The 16,588-nt window shown below is 43.7% G+C and overlaps 1 long non-coding RNA gene across 1 annotated transcript in view; it reads right to left on the reverse strand.

Annotated features, from left to right (window-relative positions):
* Positions 1-13,342, reverse strand: part of LOC139828896 (uncharacterized) — a 68,166-nt gene extending 54,824 nt beyond the window's left edge. Inside the window, exons 1-4 of the long non-coding RNA XR_011740953.1 lie at positions 13,220-13,342; positions 12,597-12,891; positions 11,951-12,108; positions 10,927-11,156 (exon numbers count right to left, since the gene is read on the reverse strand). This is a non-coding gene — a long non-coding RNA (uncharacterized lncRNA). The remainder of the gene's footprint in view (positions 1-10,926; positions 11,157-11,950; positions 12,109-12,596; positions 12,892-13,219) is intronic.
* Between the last annotated feature and the right edge of the window lie 3,246 nt (positions 13,343-16,588).

Consider the following 16,588-nt stretch of genomic DNA (forward strand, 5'->3'; position numbering starts at 1 on the left):
GTCATAGAATTCCCAGGGTGACAAGGTGGGGAACTAGCAAAGGGACTGAGGCCCATATATCCCTCCTGTGCTACTTGGCTGCCTAGGGCAAACCCTTTAGTTGATGAATACAGACAACAAACCAATGACATGCCAGCAGTGCTCTGTGACAGGGAGGGGTTCTGTCTGATCATTTTCGTGAAGCTTAAGACAATGTCTAGGACCGATTCTCCTTTTCCACAGCCTTCATGTCTTCATTTCTGCCTGGACAAAGCGACCAGGAAATTCCTCCAAATACAAATTCTCCTTTTTTCTTGTTGGCAACTCAGCACTCCCTGTTCACAGGTATAAACATCTACACAAGGTGCAAAGAAAAAATTCAGGTAGGAACTCATGCTGCTGTTCACAAGGGAAATGAGTCAGAAGCCTTTTCCAAAGTCCTGTGAAATCAATGGTGGCCTTCGACAAACTAGGTGCAGCCCCTCTGAGCTCATTGCCTTTCTGCTGGGTAAAGGGGTTGCCGGCTTCCTGATACAGAAGGGACCTCAATGTAAGATAGAGTTCCAAAAAAATAAAATTTAAATCATAGTCAGTTTTTCTCTCAGCAATGTTAGCTCAATTTCTTTCCTTTTCATAACTCGCTTCCATTACAAAATAGCTCCCCTTAGTGACGGAGGGTACCCATGCACGCGTCCCGTGCAACGTGTTCTAACGGCTCTCTGTTAGATGAATGCCCAGAGATCAGTGACTGCCGCAAAGGGCCTCCCTCCATCCCCCAGCCTCTGACCAAGCCAACAGCAACACTGCAGGAAACTGCACCACCAAGGACATGATATTAGACGGTTTACTGAAGTATAACCAACTTACCAGAGCTAAAGCTGGGTTAAATAAACTCCTTTTTGTTAATAAAGAGGGACATTTCAACCCACCAAAAAAGCAGAATGTAAAATTCTTTGTCGTGCTTTTCCAGATTTTAAGAACTACATTAATGTTCAGAGCTTGAGATAAAAAACAGTAAAACAAGATCTACGTATACACTTGGCATTGCTGTTGTTTCACTTTCCATAAGCTTAAAAAGACTTTTGAATAACATGATACTTGGATAGAGATTTGCAAGGTGTAATGCTATTTAGAGTCATTAAGAAGCTTTCTCAAGATCTGTTTCACCATGCAGGTAGAGAAATCTTGAAAAAATCATAACATACTTGCAGTGAAGCTCTTGGAAGCTGTAATAATCCAGAAATGGTCTGTTCTTCTTGCACAAGTCTGACCAATTCCTTTGTCAGCTGCACATTTTGTGCTTACAGTGAAGAAAACCACATTACATAGTATTATCATCATACACAATGCAAGCAGGCATAGTTACATAGAGATAGATGAACTTAAGTGGGGAGTGTGAAATAATGGGTAAGCCACAAAATTCCATAACTATATTTAAGCAAAAGAGCCTGCAATAAAGCTGTTAGAATTCCCTCTTTTCCGATGTCACTGAGTTGGAAGATCATGGCAATTGCTCACTTTAGACACACTCGAGAAGGTAATCAATAGAGAAGAGAGAGTAATAATGTCATTTAATTTAATATAAACAGACTAGTATAACACATCTCCCTCTAAATGAAGAGAGAGGTCCTTTCCCATTATGGTTAATTATATGCTTCTAAAACAGCATGTGTGTGAGTCTCTGATGGGATATGAAAAGTGTAAAACTAAGCTACAGAGGCACACGTAGAATTACATGTGAAATGTTATAACTAAGCAAGAGGTCATGCAAGACAAGGATAAATTTTTCCTGTTGACATTTTATAGATGTTCTTTCAGCTCTGCAGAAACTGAACTGCACTACAAGCTTCACACAGCAACTGACATACCTGAATCTGTGATGTCTTAGAATGATGCGTTTTGGGGCATCTGTAGCAAACTGGTAAGAGGCGAGAATGTTGCTGTAATTGCTGTTGACTGGAAACAACCTAGATCAGAGCGCTCGTGTCAGCATGTAAATAATCAAATACACTGGCATAGTCCAAAGCCTGTTGTCTTCACTGGAGGACCCTTGCTGAATCACAACTTCTGTGAGTATTGACACAATTTATAAATTCCTGTCCCAATATACCAAACACAAGTAACATTTTCTGGGCATGATCTCTATTAATTATGTTGACGTTCTGGTCAGAAATAAACAAAGGCGGAATCATTTCAGTGCAGTGCAGAAAAATCTGCACCTGTTGCTTGTGGGACAGAAAATAGGAAACACAGTGTATCTTCAGTAGCCACAGGTTCCAAAATCCCAAAGTCGTAAGCAAAAAATGTTTACATACATATTACATTTCAGATCTGTGCTTAGACCAGAAGCAAGTCAAGCTGACTCCAATATGTATCAGAACTTTGCAGGTATAGGATAGTAATCTCTAAAAAGAGATTAAGGCAGGCTAAAGAAGCAAAGAAGCCCCACTTCAACTGTGCTACGTACAGTGTCAATCATTCCAATTCAAAAAGATCATTCAGGGATGAAGAAAGTAAAAGAGACATCTGGGGCATAATACAATCACAATTAAGTTATTGTTGGTTTAGAAGGTTTTGAGAAACAAAAAATTAAAATTCTACTCTAAATAAACACATCCCGGGCCATCCTGGGGTCCAACACATCCAGATACACTAAAAGATCAGCAAAGCTTTGCATGCTCCTGGCTGCTGCAAACAGGGCGGGGCGGGGGGCAGGGAACAAAAACAAACACACCACCAAACACCAGTGTCCAGGGAAGTGAGGTGGCTCTTATTCCCAAAGAGAAAGAAGGCTCTCTGAACTGATGTTTTGTGCACAAAAATAGCTCTCAATACAAGATCAGCTGGACCCCAGGCTAATCAATAATCTCAGGAGGGCAGCATGTAAGGGCACAGTATGCTGGAGAGAAGAGTTGATCAATGCTCAGGCACTCAATATCGGACGCTGCAGGATGCTCCTAGCTGCAAGCATTAGCGTGGTGCTTTTTGCCACACCACAAAACTCTCAGTAAAAAGACAAGAGGAAACATGGTCCGCAGGTAACCTACTGGTCTGCCAATGATTCTTGTTTCTGACATCTTCTCCAAGCTCTGTTGCTGTTTCAACTGTGCTAACAGTTGCTTTGTGGCAAACGAACTCCCTGAAAACATAGTGACAAATTGTGGTCCTAGCTGCCCCCTCCAGCTCCATCTTCCGGATGAGGCAATGGAAGGAACCATAGAATGGTTTGGGTTGGAAAGGACCTTTAAAGGTTATCTCATCCAACCCCCCTGCATCTTCAACCAGATTAGATTGTTCAAAGCCCTGTCCAACCTGACCTTGAGTGTTTCCAGGGATGGAGCATCTACCACATCCCTGGGCAACCTGTGCCAGTGGTTCATCTCCCTTATATCTAGTCTGAAGTCTCCCCTCTTTTAGTACCATTACCCATTGTTCTATCATAACAGGCCCTGTTAAAAGCTTGTCCTCATCTTTCCTGTAGGTCCCCTTTAGGTACTGGAAGGCTGCTACAAGGCCTCCCCAGAGCCTTCTCCAGACTGAACAACCCTAACTCAGGCAGTAAAAAGTGACCATCACTTTCATCTTCTTTGCCTTGAATACACAGGAATTAGATTCTAGGTTCTTTTTTAGATCCCCTGGAATTTTTGTAGCTTGTCCTCCCAAAGCTCTTCAAGACACCTGGCTGAGCAGCAGCTGAAAGGAGTTTCTGACAATGCGCACTGGAAATGTCACACAAAAAAAAGAGACACAGTAGCTCTAGTGAGATTTACATACAGCTCTGAGACTGCGACCATCCCAGGAGAATCTTACATCCCAGGAGAATCTACTCAAGAGCAGAGAGAATCCCAGTTCCCAGATGAGATAATGTAGTAATAATTCACTGATATCTTGACACTCTCTCTGGGATTTCCCCTCATGGGAACACCTTGGGCCACATGTTCATCGCTTCTCTATGCCTTTCTAGTCAAGTGTCCGGTTCCAACCTGAAACCAGTGCTGCAGGATTGCTACTGGATCAGACAGTCTAGCTCTGTTTTATGTGATTTTTGTGCAGCCTCACATTCATAGGTCATAAAGATAACACGGAAACAAGGAGACTATGGGCCTGTGGCTGATGATGCAGAGGACAGCATGGGTTAGCTATGCAGTGTGGACTCATTTTAGCAAACCAGAGAAACATAAAGGGTGCAATCCTTCATAAACCAGAGCCAGTTTCCTGCAGGTAGGGCACATTACCGTTTGCAGTTGCCTTGCAGACAGTCAGCTCAGTGCCAATAGTGGCAAATTGCAGGTTAAGAGAATTGCAATAGAGCATTGGATTGCATTTTACTGTACCTTTGCTGTAGCCAAGAACTCTCTTAGCAGAGTCCCTTAGACTAAAGGGCCCAAATTTCTGATGACAGAAGGAAAATGAGCCTGCTAATTAAAAGAGAGGGCAACAAACTTCTGCTGGGGTCACCAAATCCATCCCACGTGTTCAAAACAAAGGGAACTGTTCACTTGCTTGTGTTAATTTAACACTGTGAGGGGACAGCAACTCTTCTGCCATCTTGTTCTCCAGAACAAGATGTTGTTTTGCCTACAGAAAGAGAGAAATAGCTTCTATTGGCAAGTTCAGATACAGAAATCTTTCAAGAGAAGCTGCTCTCCATGGGACAGGAGCAGATGCTCAGGGGGAGCAAACAAGAAATATAACAGATTTCTGTTTTGTTCTAACCATCAGTGAGGGGCACCAAGTTAAAACCTCAGGTTTCTTTCTGACATAAATTTAGGGATTTGATTCACAAGCACTGGGTTGCAGCAGCTGAAGAAGTCAGGTATCAACCAGCAAGAAAGGTTATCTCGTCAGCTGTTGCAGCCAGTTCCACCCAGATCATGATTTAGAGGGTTTGGTCACTGCAGCTCCCAGTGTAGCATGTTCACAAGCTGGAATCAGTGGTGGTTTAAGTTACAAAACGGACACGCGAACTCTGAGGGCTTAGGAACTGAACCATTGCAGCCTCTGCTACCAGTGATGGAATCTCTGCAGAGGAGCAAAGGCTGGCTGAAAGTGTTACATCACACAAGCACAAATTGCTGGGGTCACAAGTTTTCCGCATCATGGATTCCTACAGCAAGTCAAAAGGATGCTGAGAGTTTTGCTGCTCAGTCACCTTTGAAAAGAAGCAGTGTCCTGGAATGCACAGAGATTTCTGAAAATGGATTTGATACACATGCAAAGCCTCTTGTGCTACCTACAGCCAGATGCTTCTGGGATTCACAAGTTGTTTCCTACCCTTTGTGTCTGTTTGGTTGGATGCCCAATGGCTTCACTCTCAGAGGTGTCACCTCTATAAGAGCTATTGATACAATCCTGTTAAATTTTATATAAAATTCACACCTGGATCCTACTAGACCTGGGTTTTTTTGCCTTTTTTCTCCTTGGATTTTCTGCAGAAATCAAATACAACATACTGTTCATACAGACTAACAAGTTGTTTAGACAGGGAAGGAAACAAAAGTTCCCTTCTTGCCCTCTGTCTCTTTTTGCTTAGTTACTACCAATACCTAATGTTTGAAACAAGCTAATTTCAGCTGCTTTCCTGTGATATTGCAGAAAACAGCAACAAAATTTTCGGAGGCGACTCCTGCCATCACAAAAAGCAGGTGAGCAGCAGCAGCGATGATTATTTTAAACGCTGCCAAAATACACACCTGAATGCAGAGCACAAAAAGCTCTGGAAACACATTTACAGTCAACACGGGGCTGACGGGAGGCCCGGGCTGTCTCAGCGGCGGTGGCGGGTGCCCCCCGGCGGCCAGGCCGCCCCGTTCCCCACCGCCCGGCCCGGGTGCCGCGGCCGCCCCGGGGCTGCGCTGGCGGCGAGAGAACGGGAGCGGGCGAGAGAACGGGAGCGGGCGAGAGAACGGGAGCGGGCGAGAGAACGGGAGCGGGCGAGAGAACGGGAGCGGGCGAGAGAACGGGAGCGGGCGAGAGAACGGGAGCGGGCGAGAGAACGGGAGCGGGCGAGAGAACGGGAGCGGGCGAGAGAACGGGAGCGGGCGAGAGAACGGGAGCGGGCGAGAGAACGGGAGCGGGCGAGAGAACGGGAGCGGGCGAGAGAACGGGAGCGGGCGAGAGAACGGGAGCCTGAGCTGTCCGAGGTCTCCATCGCCTGCTGCTGTCACCAGGAAGCTGAGAGCAGCGCTGGGTTACTCCACGATGAATCACACGGAATCACAGAATGTCAGGGATTGGAAGGGACCTCGAAAGATCATCCAGTCCAATCCCCCCCACCAGAGCAGGAACACCCAGATGAGGTTACACAGGAAGGTGTCCAGGTGGGCTTGAATGTCTCCAGAGAAGGAGACTCCACAACCTCCCTGGGCAGCCTGTTCCAGTGTCTGTCACCCTCACTGTGAAGAAGTTTCTTCTCATATTTAAGTGGAACCTTTTGTGTTCCAGTTCGAACCCATTACCCCTTGTCCTATCACTGGTTGCCACCGAGAAGAGCCTGGCTCCATCCTCGTGATACTCACCCTTTACATATTTATAAATATTAACAAGGTCACCTCGTGGTCTCCTCCAAGCTAAAGAGACCCAGCTTCCTCAGCCTTTCCTCCCTTAGTCATCTTTGTGGCTCTGTGCTGGACTCTCTCCAGCAGTTCCCTGTCCTCCCACCCAAGCCCTGTTCCTGACTTAAGATCTTACGCACTACTGGCATGGCATGAGTGAGCTACAGAGAGCGATCACCTGTGAGCACAGAGCAGGTTTTACAGAGAATCCCACTCCATCCCTCCAGCTCCCACCCTCCAGCCAGTGTGACTCTTGCCCTCTCACTCCATGGTGCCTCCTTATCTCCCTCCTTCTTGCAGTTTCCCTGAGCACTGGTCATATTATGGGAAGAAAAGGTGCCCAGCCTGCAAGTTAAAACAATTAAGAACTTCAATTGCCCCATCATATTTAAAAAGTGGACTCTGATTTATTGGAACCCATTCTCTGCCAGGCCAACAAATGACCCGATTCATCACACACCTCTTCAGGCCAACAATATTTATTCCTTTCCTTCCTCTTCTGCCATTGCAGGACACTTGGAAAGGGCTCTGCAGTTTTATGGCTGTTTGACAACTATAGGCAGCTGATCTATGGCCATTACCTTGGAATTAAAAGTTTCCAAGCCAGTCCTTGACTTTGTGCACCTGAAGGTTTACCCTGCACCAAGTTTGTTGTATTCAGGGACTTCTGACTGTAGGAGGGAGTTCTTCTCCTGTACTACATATCCAGGGCAGGGCTAGCCTGTCAGGAAGTCTTTTAACTTTGGGATGGTCAGGGTTATGCCACATATATCTCAGTAGTCACTAAGCTGGCAAACGATGGCCGGCCCCTGGCTACAAATCTCTGTCATGCACCTGGACTCAACGCACAGTGCTCGCCAGAGACAGGCTGGCTGGTGGATCCACTCACTCCGCTCACCTGGGGGGGAAGACAGGCATGCACAGGGTGGGTTTCAGCCAGAAGCAAGTGATCTCTCTCAAGACATTCACTGTAGTATTTATGTGTGCAGAGGTTGTTTCAGCTCTCTGCCACTCTGCTCCTCTGCCCCCTGGACCTCCCCTGCACCCAAGCACAACTAATCTGCTCAGTATCACTGTGAAGCAATAGAAATGGGCAGCTGAGAACATGTTGCTGCTACCATCTCACAGCCCTTTGGGGGAATCTTTCAGCACCAGTACAATCAGGTTTGGGGAATCACTATTTATGTGCTGCTCACTTCCTTCCCAAACATAATTCCGACTCAGAGAAGTGAGAATGATTTTGATGGGAAGGTATAGTTGAATTCTCTCTTAAAATGCCTTTCTGTGCAGGAATTCATTCACATAACAAATCTTGCACAATAAAGTAGCCCCGGCAACTCTTGCACCCATCTTATCAGTTGGCTCAAATAAAGAGTGTAAGCTTTGAGAACTCAAGCCCTTAATCATGGGGAACCCAAATGGCTTTTCAGGAAAATTCATTTTCTTGTCTATTTTGACAGAAAGTCTTCACATAACTGAAGTGACACATCTGTTTGATGGATGCTGCCACAACACTCAGCCTTTTCACACTGAAGATTGATGACTCCTAGAAACAGGTGTCATTCACCTAAGAATTGGGATCCCAGCTTCAACAGAATAAACAGACCTTCCCTGCATCTACTAACTGCTGAAGCATTTCCTGAGCACAACAGACTCCATCAGTGCCAAAGAGAGAAGGTCACTGCACAAAGAGAACCTCAGAGCAGCAGCGACTACTAGCAGTAGTCAGCTTTGCTCACAGAGGTAAAACGACACCTCCTAGAGATAATCTCTTTAATTCCCCCGGGTTTGGATGAGTTTTAATTCAGAAGAATGGAACAATGTTTACAAAACCATCACAGCATTGAAATTAGCAGGGTTGCTCCTACATGCAGCAGATTTGCAGAATGAAAATCATAATCAGTATCTTATTTGGAGGCAGTTCTGAAAGGGGCAGGTTATGTTTTTTTAGTGCTTGTCTCTCTGTTACCTGTCCCTTGTGTCTCAGCACTACTTCTGCATTCATCAGCAAGGCCAGTTAAAAATCGCCTGAACTGACGTCTGACCGAGTGCTTATCTGCACAACTGCACAACCCATACCATCAGTTAGGGAAAAACAATTTCCCCTGGCTACTAGAGACAGCCTAATTACCTAATCTGACAGGTTATTAATGGGTTGAGTCAACAAAAAGTATAATGGATGCTGATAAGCCCAAGCTGCCTGGACATTTGGCACATACAACCCAGCTAGAAATCACCGCTGTGAAAAGCTGCCACTGGCCACGGGACTAAATTGTCTGATCTCTCAGGGTTTCATTTAACAGGTCTATCAACATGATAAAGAGACAAACTAGCAAGTTTAGTCCATTAATGAGGACTGCGAAACAGCCTAATAGGATAAAAGATATTTATGTTGCAGGTTAATGTAAAAATAAATCTCTGTTTCATTTCTCTATAACCACCTCCCCTTTTATAGTGCTGCTTTGGGGACAAAAATCATGTTCTTGTCTGTACGAGAAAGGAGAGCAGTACATATAAGGGTTCAGGATGAAATGGGCAGTGAGAGTCAAGACAGAGGTATTTTTTAAAGCATTCTCAGACCCCCATAACTCGCCACAAGTGCTGCACTATTTCATGGTTCTGTTTTAAAGACCCAACACTAGACTCAGAGGATCCCACCAGAGTCTCGGGTTTTCATTTTAAAGAGGAAAAAGAGACATACCCCTTGCAGTTTCTGACAGCAGTGCAGGTATGTGTATCCCGGAGAGCTCCAAGCCAGAAAGCGTACAAAAAGAACTCATGCTATCAGTTATTTACTCTAATCTCAGGGTTTTCTGGGCCAATTATTGTAACCATTTGGCACCTTTCTCGTGAGGTATGAATGCCTGGAGCTAGCAGCATTGAGGCCATTTAAGGATGAAGAGAAAGAAACAGATTTGTCCCATAGGTTTCAACTTCCAGTTAGCACATTCCAACACTGACCATTGCTGGAACAACTGCACCACAACGGCAAACAGCAGCTCGCAGCTCCAGCACCCTTGAGACAGGTCTTTCACAGAAAACTATTTAAGTAGGAAATTAACTGTTTTAACTATTTCAACTGATTTACCTGATTCATTGCTGCTCTAAGTAGAACATTTTTCATTGTGTTTTGCTGTTTCAATTCCCTGTGAGAGCCTTCATCCATCACTTCTGCACGTAGTCCATTTCTCAGCATAAGCATCCATCCTCTATTGCTCATGCAGTGAAAGGGCTTAAGGGCGCTGCTTGAGCAATCAATACTCCAGTAGATCTTACACATGTATTGAGACATGTTCCATCATTAAGCTAAGCTTTACACCACTGAAATATTTATCTCTGCATCTCTGCAGATCCCCAGCAACATGACAGCAACACCTTGAGAAAACGAGAGGAGACACCTACCCACTTAAGTGTGCCCTGGATAACATGTTTGACTGACACGTAACATGAAGATATTTCAGTTCAGGATGTTCCACATTTACAACAGCTTGTACTCCCTGAAAATAAAAGTCACTCAATGCTTGCATTGCTTAGAGCACCTTAGGACTAAAGCCCAGCTTCTAATGCAGATAAAGCAACAATTGATTTCCTTAGATTTTTTCTTTTCTGTGCCAGCAGTAGAACCACAGACATGTAGACACTCACTCCACGGCAAACTCAAATTCTTCAAACCACAGCAAAGAAAAATGCAAAGCAATTTTAACTGGAACCGCCAAGAGAACTACATCAAAATCAGCGTGTTTCATTAATGTTAAAATCTTTCACCACCTTCTCAAAATCATGTTACACCTAGCCAACACCAATGGTTCATATTGCCCATAGGACTACTCGTGATATTGGAGGCTGCAGGCATTAGACGGATATAATTACAGACAACAGAAAACGCAAGTCATGATACAACGTGCAGGATATTATTAGCCTGGGATACTACTGTTTAGACAGCCGCAAAAGGTGGCTTCCCTGTTCTAGCATCAGGCAAAACAAGATGCCTTCCTCAAAACACTCCATAGTAGTTTAGAACTCAGAAGGTTCAATGAAAACAGTCCACTGCTGCCAAGCAGGTCCATCTGGCCAAAACACTTCCCCAACAGGCAGCTGTTCTGCTCCAAACATGTTTTCACACTCTGGACTGCACACTTAAACACTGCAAAGGAGGCAGCTGACATTAAGGGAATTCAAAGAGGGTCTTTTCCTAACAAACAGGACTGCAGATTTAATCAGGTGAAGAAATTACACAGCTATATTATCATTGCTTAACACTTGAACTGTTACTGGGCCCAAAAGGCAGTAATTATATTGTGTTAGCTTCTCTATAAATCAGCTAGATCTGTCTCTCTTTTATTATAGTCCGGTAACACAAGTCATCAGTTGCAACCACTACTTAACTACTCACCTGTCTGACATTCCTCACTTGCCTCTCACTATCTTCAAGATTAGGCTTTGTACCAGTTCATTTCTGCAGAGTATCTGGAGCTCCTGGAGGCTCTGGACACCCCGACATACACGCATGCATGCAACAACGCTGCAGCCCATTGCAAAGACATGAAGCTTACTGCGCACTCCCAGTGAATTCCCCTTCAAACCAGGCTCCTGGCCCCGCGGGGGACATTGCATACTGCTTCCCTAGAAAGACAAACAACAAAAAAAAGTCAGTTCTTCTGTAAGTACATAAATACATCCAGAAAAAAAAAAAAGGTATTATCAAAAATGTTATTATGAAGTCCAGGAAAACACAGCATCTAGTAACCTGCAGTAATCTGGGGTCTTGTTCTCTATTGCTGTTCCTTTTCTCATTTCTTGAGTAATAATGCACATAATTTCCACCTATGGGATAAGAATCTTCAAACTTCTATCTAAATGCTTTGTACACTCTAAGGTCAAGAAAGCTACCAGGGCACAAAATGAATGTATTTTCTACTATTGGATAACAAACCTGCAGGAGACTCAAAAACATGTAAATGAAAAATACACCAAGTGGCATGAAGATCTGCAGGGGGTGGCATAAAAACTTTAACCAATATTAGGCAAATAGCCCTAAGCTGTTCTTTCATGTGCATATATAAAATTGATCAACAGAGCACGTATGTAACTGTATTTCACCATTCTGCATTCCATAGCTGTTTGAAAGCATAGCATTTAGCCTTGCTTTAAAAAGCTATTTGCTTCAGGACTGTGTTTTCTTCTCAGAAAACGTTTCACTTTCATGCCATTTGAAGTAATGTCAAAACTCCCATTTAATTCTGCCACAAGATTGTAAGGAAAACGCAGACACTCAGCTTCCCTGTGTTACATACAGGCAGCTTTTCCCCAAACCTGTTCCACATTTCTACATCTACCACAAGAGGGAGCAAAGAGTTCACGTTCGTCAAAATCTCCCTGCCAAAGGAGGGCTATAGGCAGCAGTCCGATGTTATTACCTACGACCACGCTCAGGCTAGGAGTTCACGATGTTTTTATACAGCACACGAGTCCTCAGACAATTAGAAGGGGCAGTTTTTTGCCTTGAGAAAGGCGTTGCCTCACATTCACACTGTGCACAGTTCTCTTCAAGGCCAGCAGATGCTGCAGAGCTCACCTGAGGAACAGACACACATGGAGTGATGCCACAGGCTGGTAACATCAAGACAATTCTGATGGAAAGAAACCTGCAGCTTCATCACAGCAATGTGAACAGGATGTTTGCAAGATATTGATAAGCACTTCCGACCATATTGGATATGCATGTTGGGGCAGGGACAGATGAGGAAAACTACACACCTCTAAAATTCCTCTTTCTCTCTCTCTCCCAACTCCTACAAACCTCGCCTCCAGTCATAAAAACTCTTTTAAGGTTCTACTGTTATGAAACTGAGTAGTTACTATGATTAGAAAAGAATCTTAAATCCAGGCAGCTACGGGTTGCTGCTGAAATATTATGACACCACCATTAAAAGCAACAGCTAACATCCCATTCCAATAGAGCAATCAAGCTGGTGCCCAAGCCCACTGCCTACCAACCTATAGCAGTTCTAACTATACCGTTGTTACCACTGGTATTGAACACAGCAAGTTAAATATCCTTACACATTGCTGGATAAAGGTGGATGAAATCCAGATGCAGATCTTCTAGGAGAGGAGAAGAGAAGAGAATAGAGTCCTCTGCCTCACCCTGACCTCCCTCTTGGATAAGGTTCCTTGGCTGTAGCTGTCCAACTCTTTGCTCAGACCCAGGCTGCATTTGTGCCACCATTCACAATTAGTTTCCAACATGCAGACGGGGGATTTGCTCAGCTCAGGCTTTCGCCGCCTCCACAATTCAATAAATCCAGCAGAGGCAGTTCCCAAATCACGCTGTTACCAAGTGCAGGGCTCTCCGATCCTTAAAAAGACAAGAACGAGTCAGAGAAGCAATCCACAAAACAGTAGCTACATCTGCTTTGCATTATAGTAAAATTCTCAGCTACTAAGGAATAGCTGTAAGCACACGGGCACACTAAAAGAAATGTAATACTACGGACTTCACCTATTGATTGCCTGCTTCACTTACAATTTTGTCAGAACAGACGCAGACACTGGATTTCTACAGTTGTGCCTACTATAAAACTTCTAGTGTATTAAAGTAGGTGCACTGAAGGGATAGTCTGATAGTTGAGTCAATAAGGCTGAACATGGGCAACCACGTTACACACACAGAACGGCCCACCCACCTTTCCTGCATCATTGCATCTCTCCATGCTTCACCTCCCCATGTAAAATGATGGCAGTAACAAAAACGTTACAAGGAAACAGCACAAAGCAGCCATCACTCCAGTTGTGGAAGAGCGAGACACACACTAACGGACATTCCACACTCTTTGAAGTTTAGTGACTTCTGTCCCTGTAAATATTGAAGTGAGCTGAATTAGTCATAGCACCTGCAGTGTCCAGTAAGAACTGGGTAACTCCACATCTGCATAAAGAAACCCCAGAGGATTTCAGAGTGAAGAATACTGAAGAACACATCTGGTAGACTCATTTCTGAAGTAGTCAGGACAACTAACTTGCATACAGAAAAGAAAAAAAAAAAAGTCAAAACTACATTTTTCAGTGCTCATTTTGAAGGAAAACCAAGTTTATATCTAGAGGTTAAAAAGGTAAAATGCTAAGTGTATATTTCATGGGTACAAGTCATTTTACCACCACAAATGGGTAAACATCACCTATGAACCATTTTAATCACATTCAGCTTTCCCAGAGATAATTTATTAGCAAAGTCTAAAACTTGGCAACGACAGTACAATTATTCCGATTTTACATAGGAATAAATGAGGCACAAAGATATGGTGTTCCGTCCTGGTGGGCCAGCAGAAGAACCAGGAACATAGTCTTCCAAGTCTAGTCCAACATTCTGTCCAGTTACCCCCTTTACAAAGTAATTTGGAAAAAAGAGCAATTTTCACTCTGGGCATGTGCAAAGGACTGAAATCCCTCAGAAAGAGTCAAGAAGGAACCCTTAAACAGAGATGCAAAGTGGCTTGTTCATCTGTTACCTGGTACTTTGCCTGAAGAATGCCAAGAAAAAAAAAGTTGTTCCTATTTATCCTTGGACTGGCGGGGCCCTAGACTCCACCAGGTTTTTAAGTTTTTCTCCACAAATACAAAGTCTGTGAACTTTTAGAAGTCAAAACATGCATTCCTTACCTTCCAAAAGAGACGGAGTCTCATACAATCGTGACCTCAAAAGGAGTGGCTTTAGCAGATCCAGTAAATATTACAATATCATAACAGCACTGACAGAGGTACCCATGCAGCAAAGAGCTCTTAACAGCAGCTGTTGAAAGCACACTTACTGCAGTATGTTTAGGTTAAGGTCTTTCTCATAATACTTCAGCATATAATTTCAACAGGAACCTCTTACCTGCCTGCCCTTCATGAACAGTCTCCTGAATGAACCAAATGCATTAAGGGGAGGGGTGAGGGTCTTACTTTCTTTGCCTGCATAAAATCAAATCCCTGCAGAGGGAGAAAAGAACAGATCTGAAACTAAGACTACGAACAGATTTGGATGGGTGCACAACAGAAGGGCATCTCCTCCAGGCTGGCTGGTCAGAATGAGCACAATGTCAGCAGTGTCCACCATCTCAACAGGATGGCTTCTCTGGAGAAACACCCCAATTCTTACCTCATTTGCTTCCCAACTAATATTTTATTGTGCTCTTGCATATGTAGCACAGAAAGGGAAGCTGATTTGCCATGTCCTGTGTGCACATTTTTTTCCAAGCAGTCAGGTATGCCTAATCAGCAAAAAGCACTTACATTATTTTCAGAAGTTATTAACTGAAATGGGAAACCAGCATACTGTGATTCCATTACAGAAGAGTTACTGCACGCAAGTGCAGCTGGTATAATAAGCATCAACTGGCTTGAGAAAACCTAGCTATGCCAGCAAAGGCTCTGTCCCACAACAGTTGACCTTGCAGTTCCCCAATATTTACAGGATTGCCACACATAACCCAGACCTAAACCCATAAAAAGACACACAGATACTGATCTTCAAGTTTACCCAGATGTCCAGGCAGCTATGTAAACCAGAAATACAATGATATACCAATTGTATTAATAAGAATATTAAACAATCTGGAAAGCTACATTGGCATTAAAGATGTTTATCACCTTTCAAGATCTGGTTCCTAAAATATCAACCAAAGTTAACTCAGAGCTCTCATTAGAATTACTTCAGCTTTATCCAAGTTCTGCACTTCAGTAAAGAGTCATCTTCTTTCTTCAAGCCAGTAAAGAACCATGTTGAGCTGTAAAACTAACTCCTTTGACTTTCTAAAAAAAAAAAATCCTGTTAACCTCATCACGTATTTTATCTCGGAACTTGCTTTCAATACACATATAGACAGGTATTGTTTTCTAAGCCTAAATATTAAACTTCATTGAAATCTAATTATGTATTTAAAGCACTATATGGAATGCTGATGCACATAATCAATGTTCCCTTAAAACAAACCGAGAAACATCTGAAGCACAACAAATACCAGTCTCCATCATGCATTTGCAACTCTGTCGTCATCCACAAACATACACATATGTTTCCTTTCATCTTTCTAACCCGTTGTGGACAAGGTGAGCTTTGTGATTCATCTGTCACATTTTACTTTGTATGGGAGCCAAAGAAAACCAAGAAAACGGTAGTAACAAGGTTGGTTAAACATGAAATGATGAAAATATAATTTAGATCACACTCCTTTAGGGCATTTTTCAATGGCATTAGGTAGCAACTACAACACAGTTTGTCCAGCTCATGACAAGACACATTACGACTCCAAAATACCAAGTCAGAAGTCACTCAGTAGTGTGTGACTTGCCTGAGGACATCCAGGAAATACAAACGTGTGGTGGGTTGACCTTGGCTGGACACCAGGTGCCCATTAAGCTACTCTATGGCTCCCCTCCTCAGCAGGACAGAGAAAGGAGAAAAATAAGACGTGAAAAACTCATCAGTCAAGATAAAGGCAGCTTAATAAAGCAAAAGCAAAGGCCATGTGCAGAAGCAAAGAAAAACAAAAGATTATTCTCTACTTCCCATCAGCAGGCAATGTCGGGCCACTTCCTGGGAACCAGGGCTTCAGTACATGTAGTAGTTGCTCTGGAAGACAAACATCGCAATAACAAATGCCCCCCTGCCCTTCCTCCTCCCCCTTTCTCTCAGCTTTTATTGCTGAGTACACATCATCTGGTATGGAATATCCCTTTGGTCAGTTTGGGTCAGCTGTCCTGGCTCTGCCCCCTCCCAAGATCTTGCCCAACCCCAGCCTGCTGGGTCAGGGTGGGGAAAAGTTGGAGAGACAATCTCAATACTAGAGAGCACTGCTCAGCCTTAGCCAAAACACTGGTGTGTTATCAACACCCTTCTAGCTACCGATACACAGCATGGCACTATAAGGGCTGCTATGGGGAAAATTAATTCCATCCCAGCCAGACACAGTACAGTCTCCACCCTTACTCCATACCATTTGCATCATGCTCAAGTCCCGCATATTTTAATACATATACATATTTTCTAACCATCCCACTGTATTAAATTCTCA

This window comes from Patagioenas fasciata, chromosome 11 (genome assembly GCF_037038585.1).
Source record: "Patagioenas fasciata isolate bPatFas1 chromosome 11, bPatFas1.hap1, whole genome shotgun sequence".
NCBI classification, from domain to species: domain Eukaryota; kingdom Metazoa; phylum Chordata; class Aves; order Columbiformes; family Columbidae; genus Patagioenas; species Patagioenas fasciata.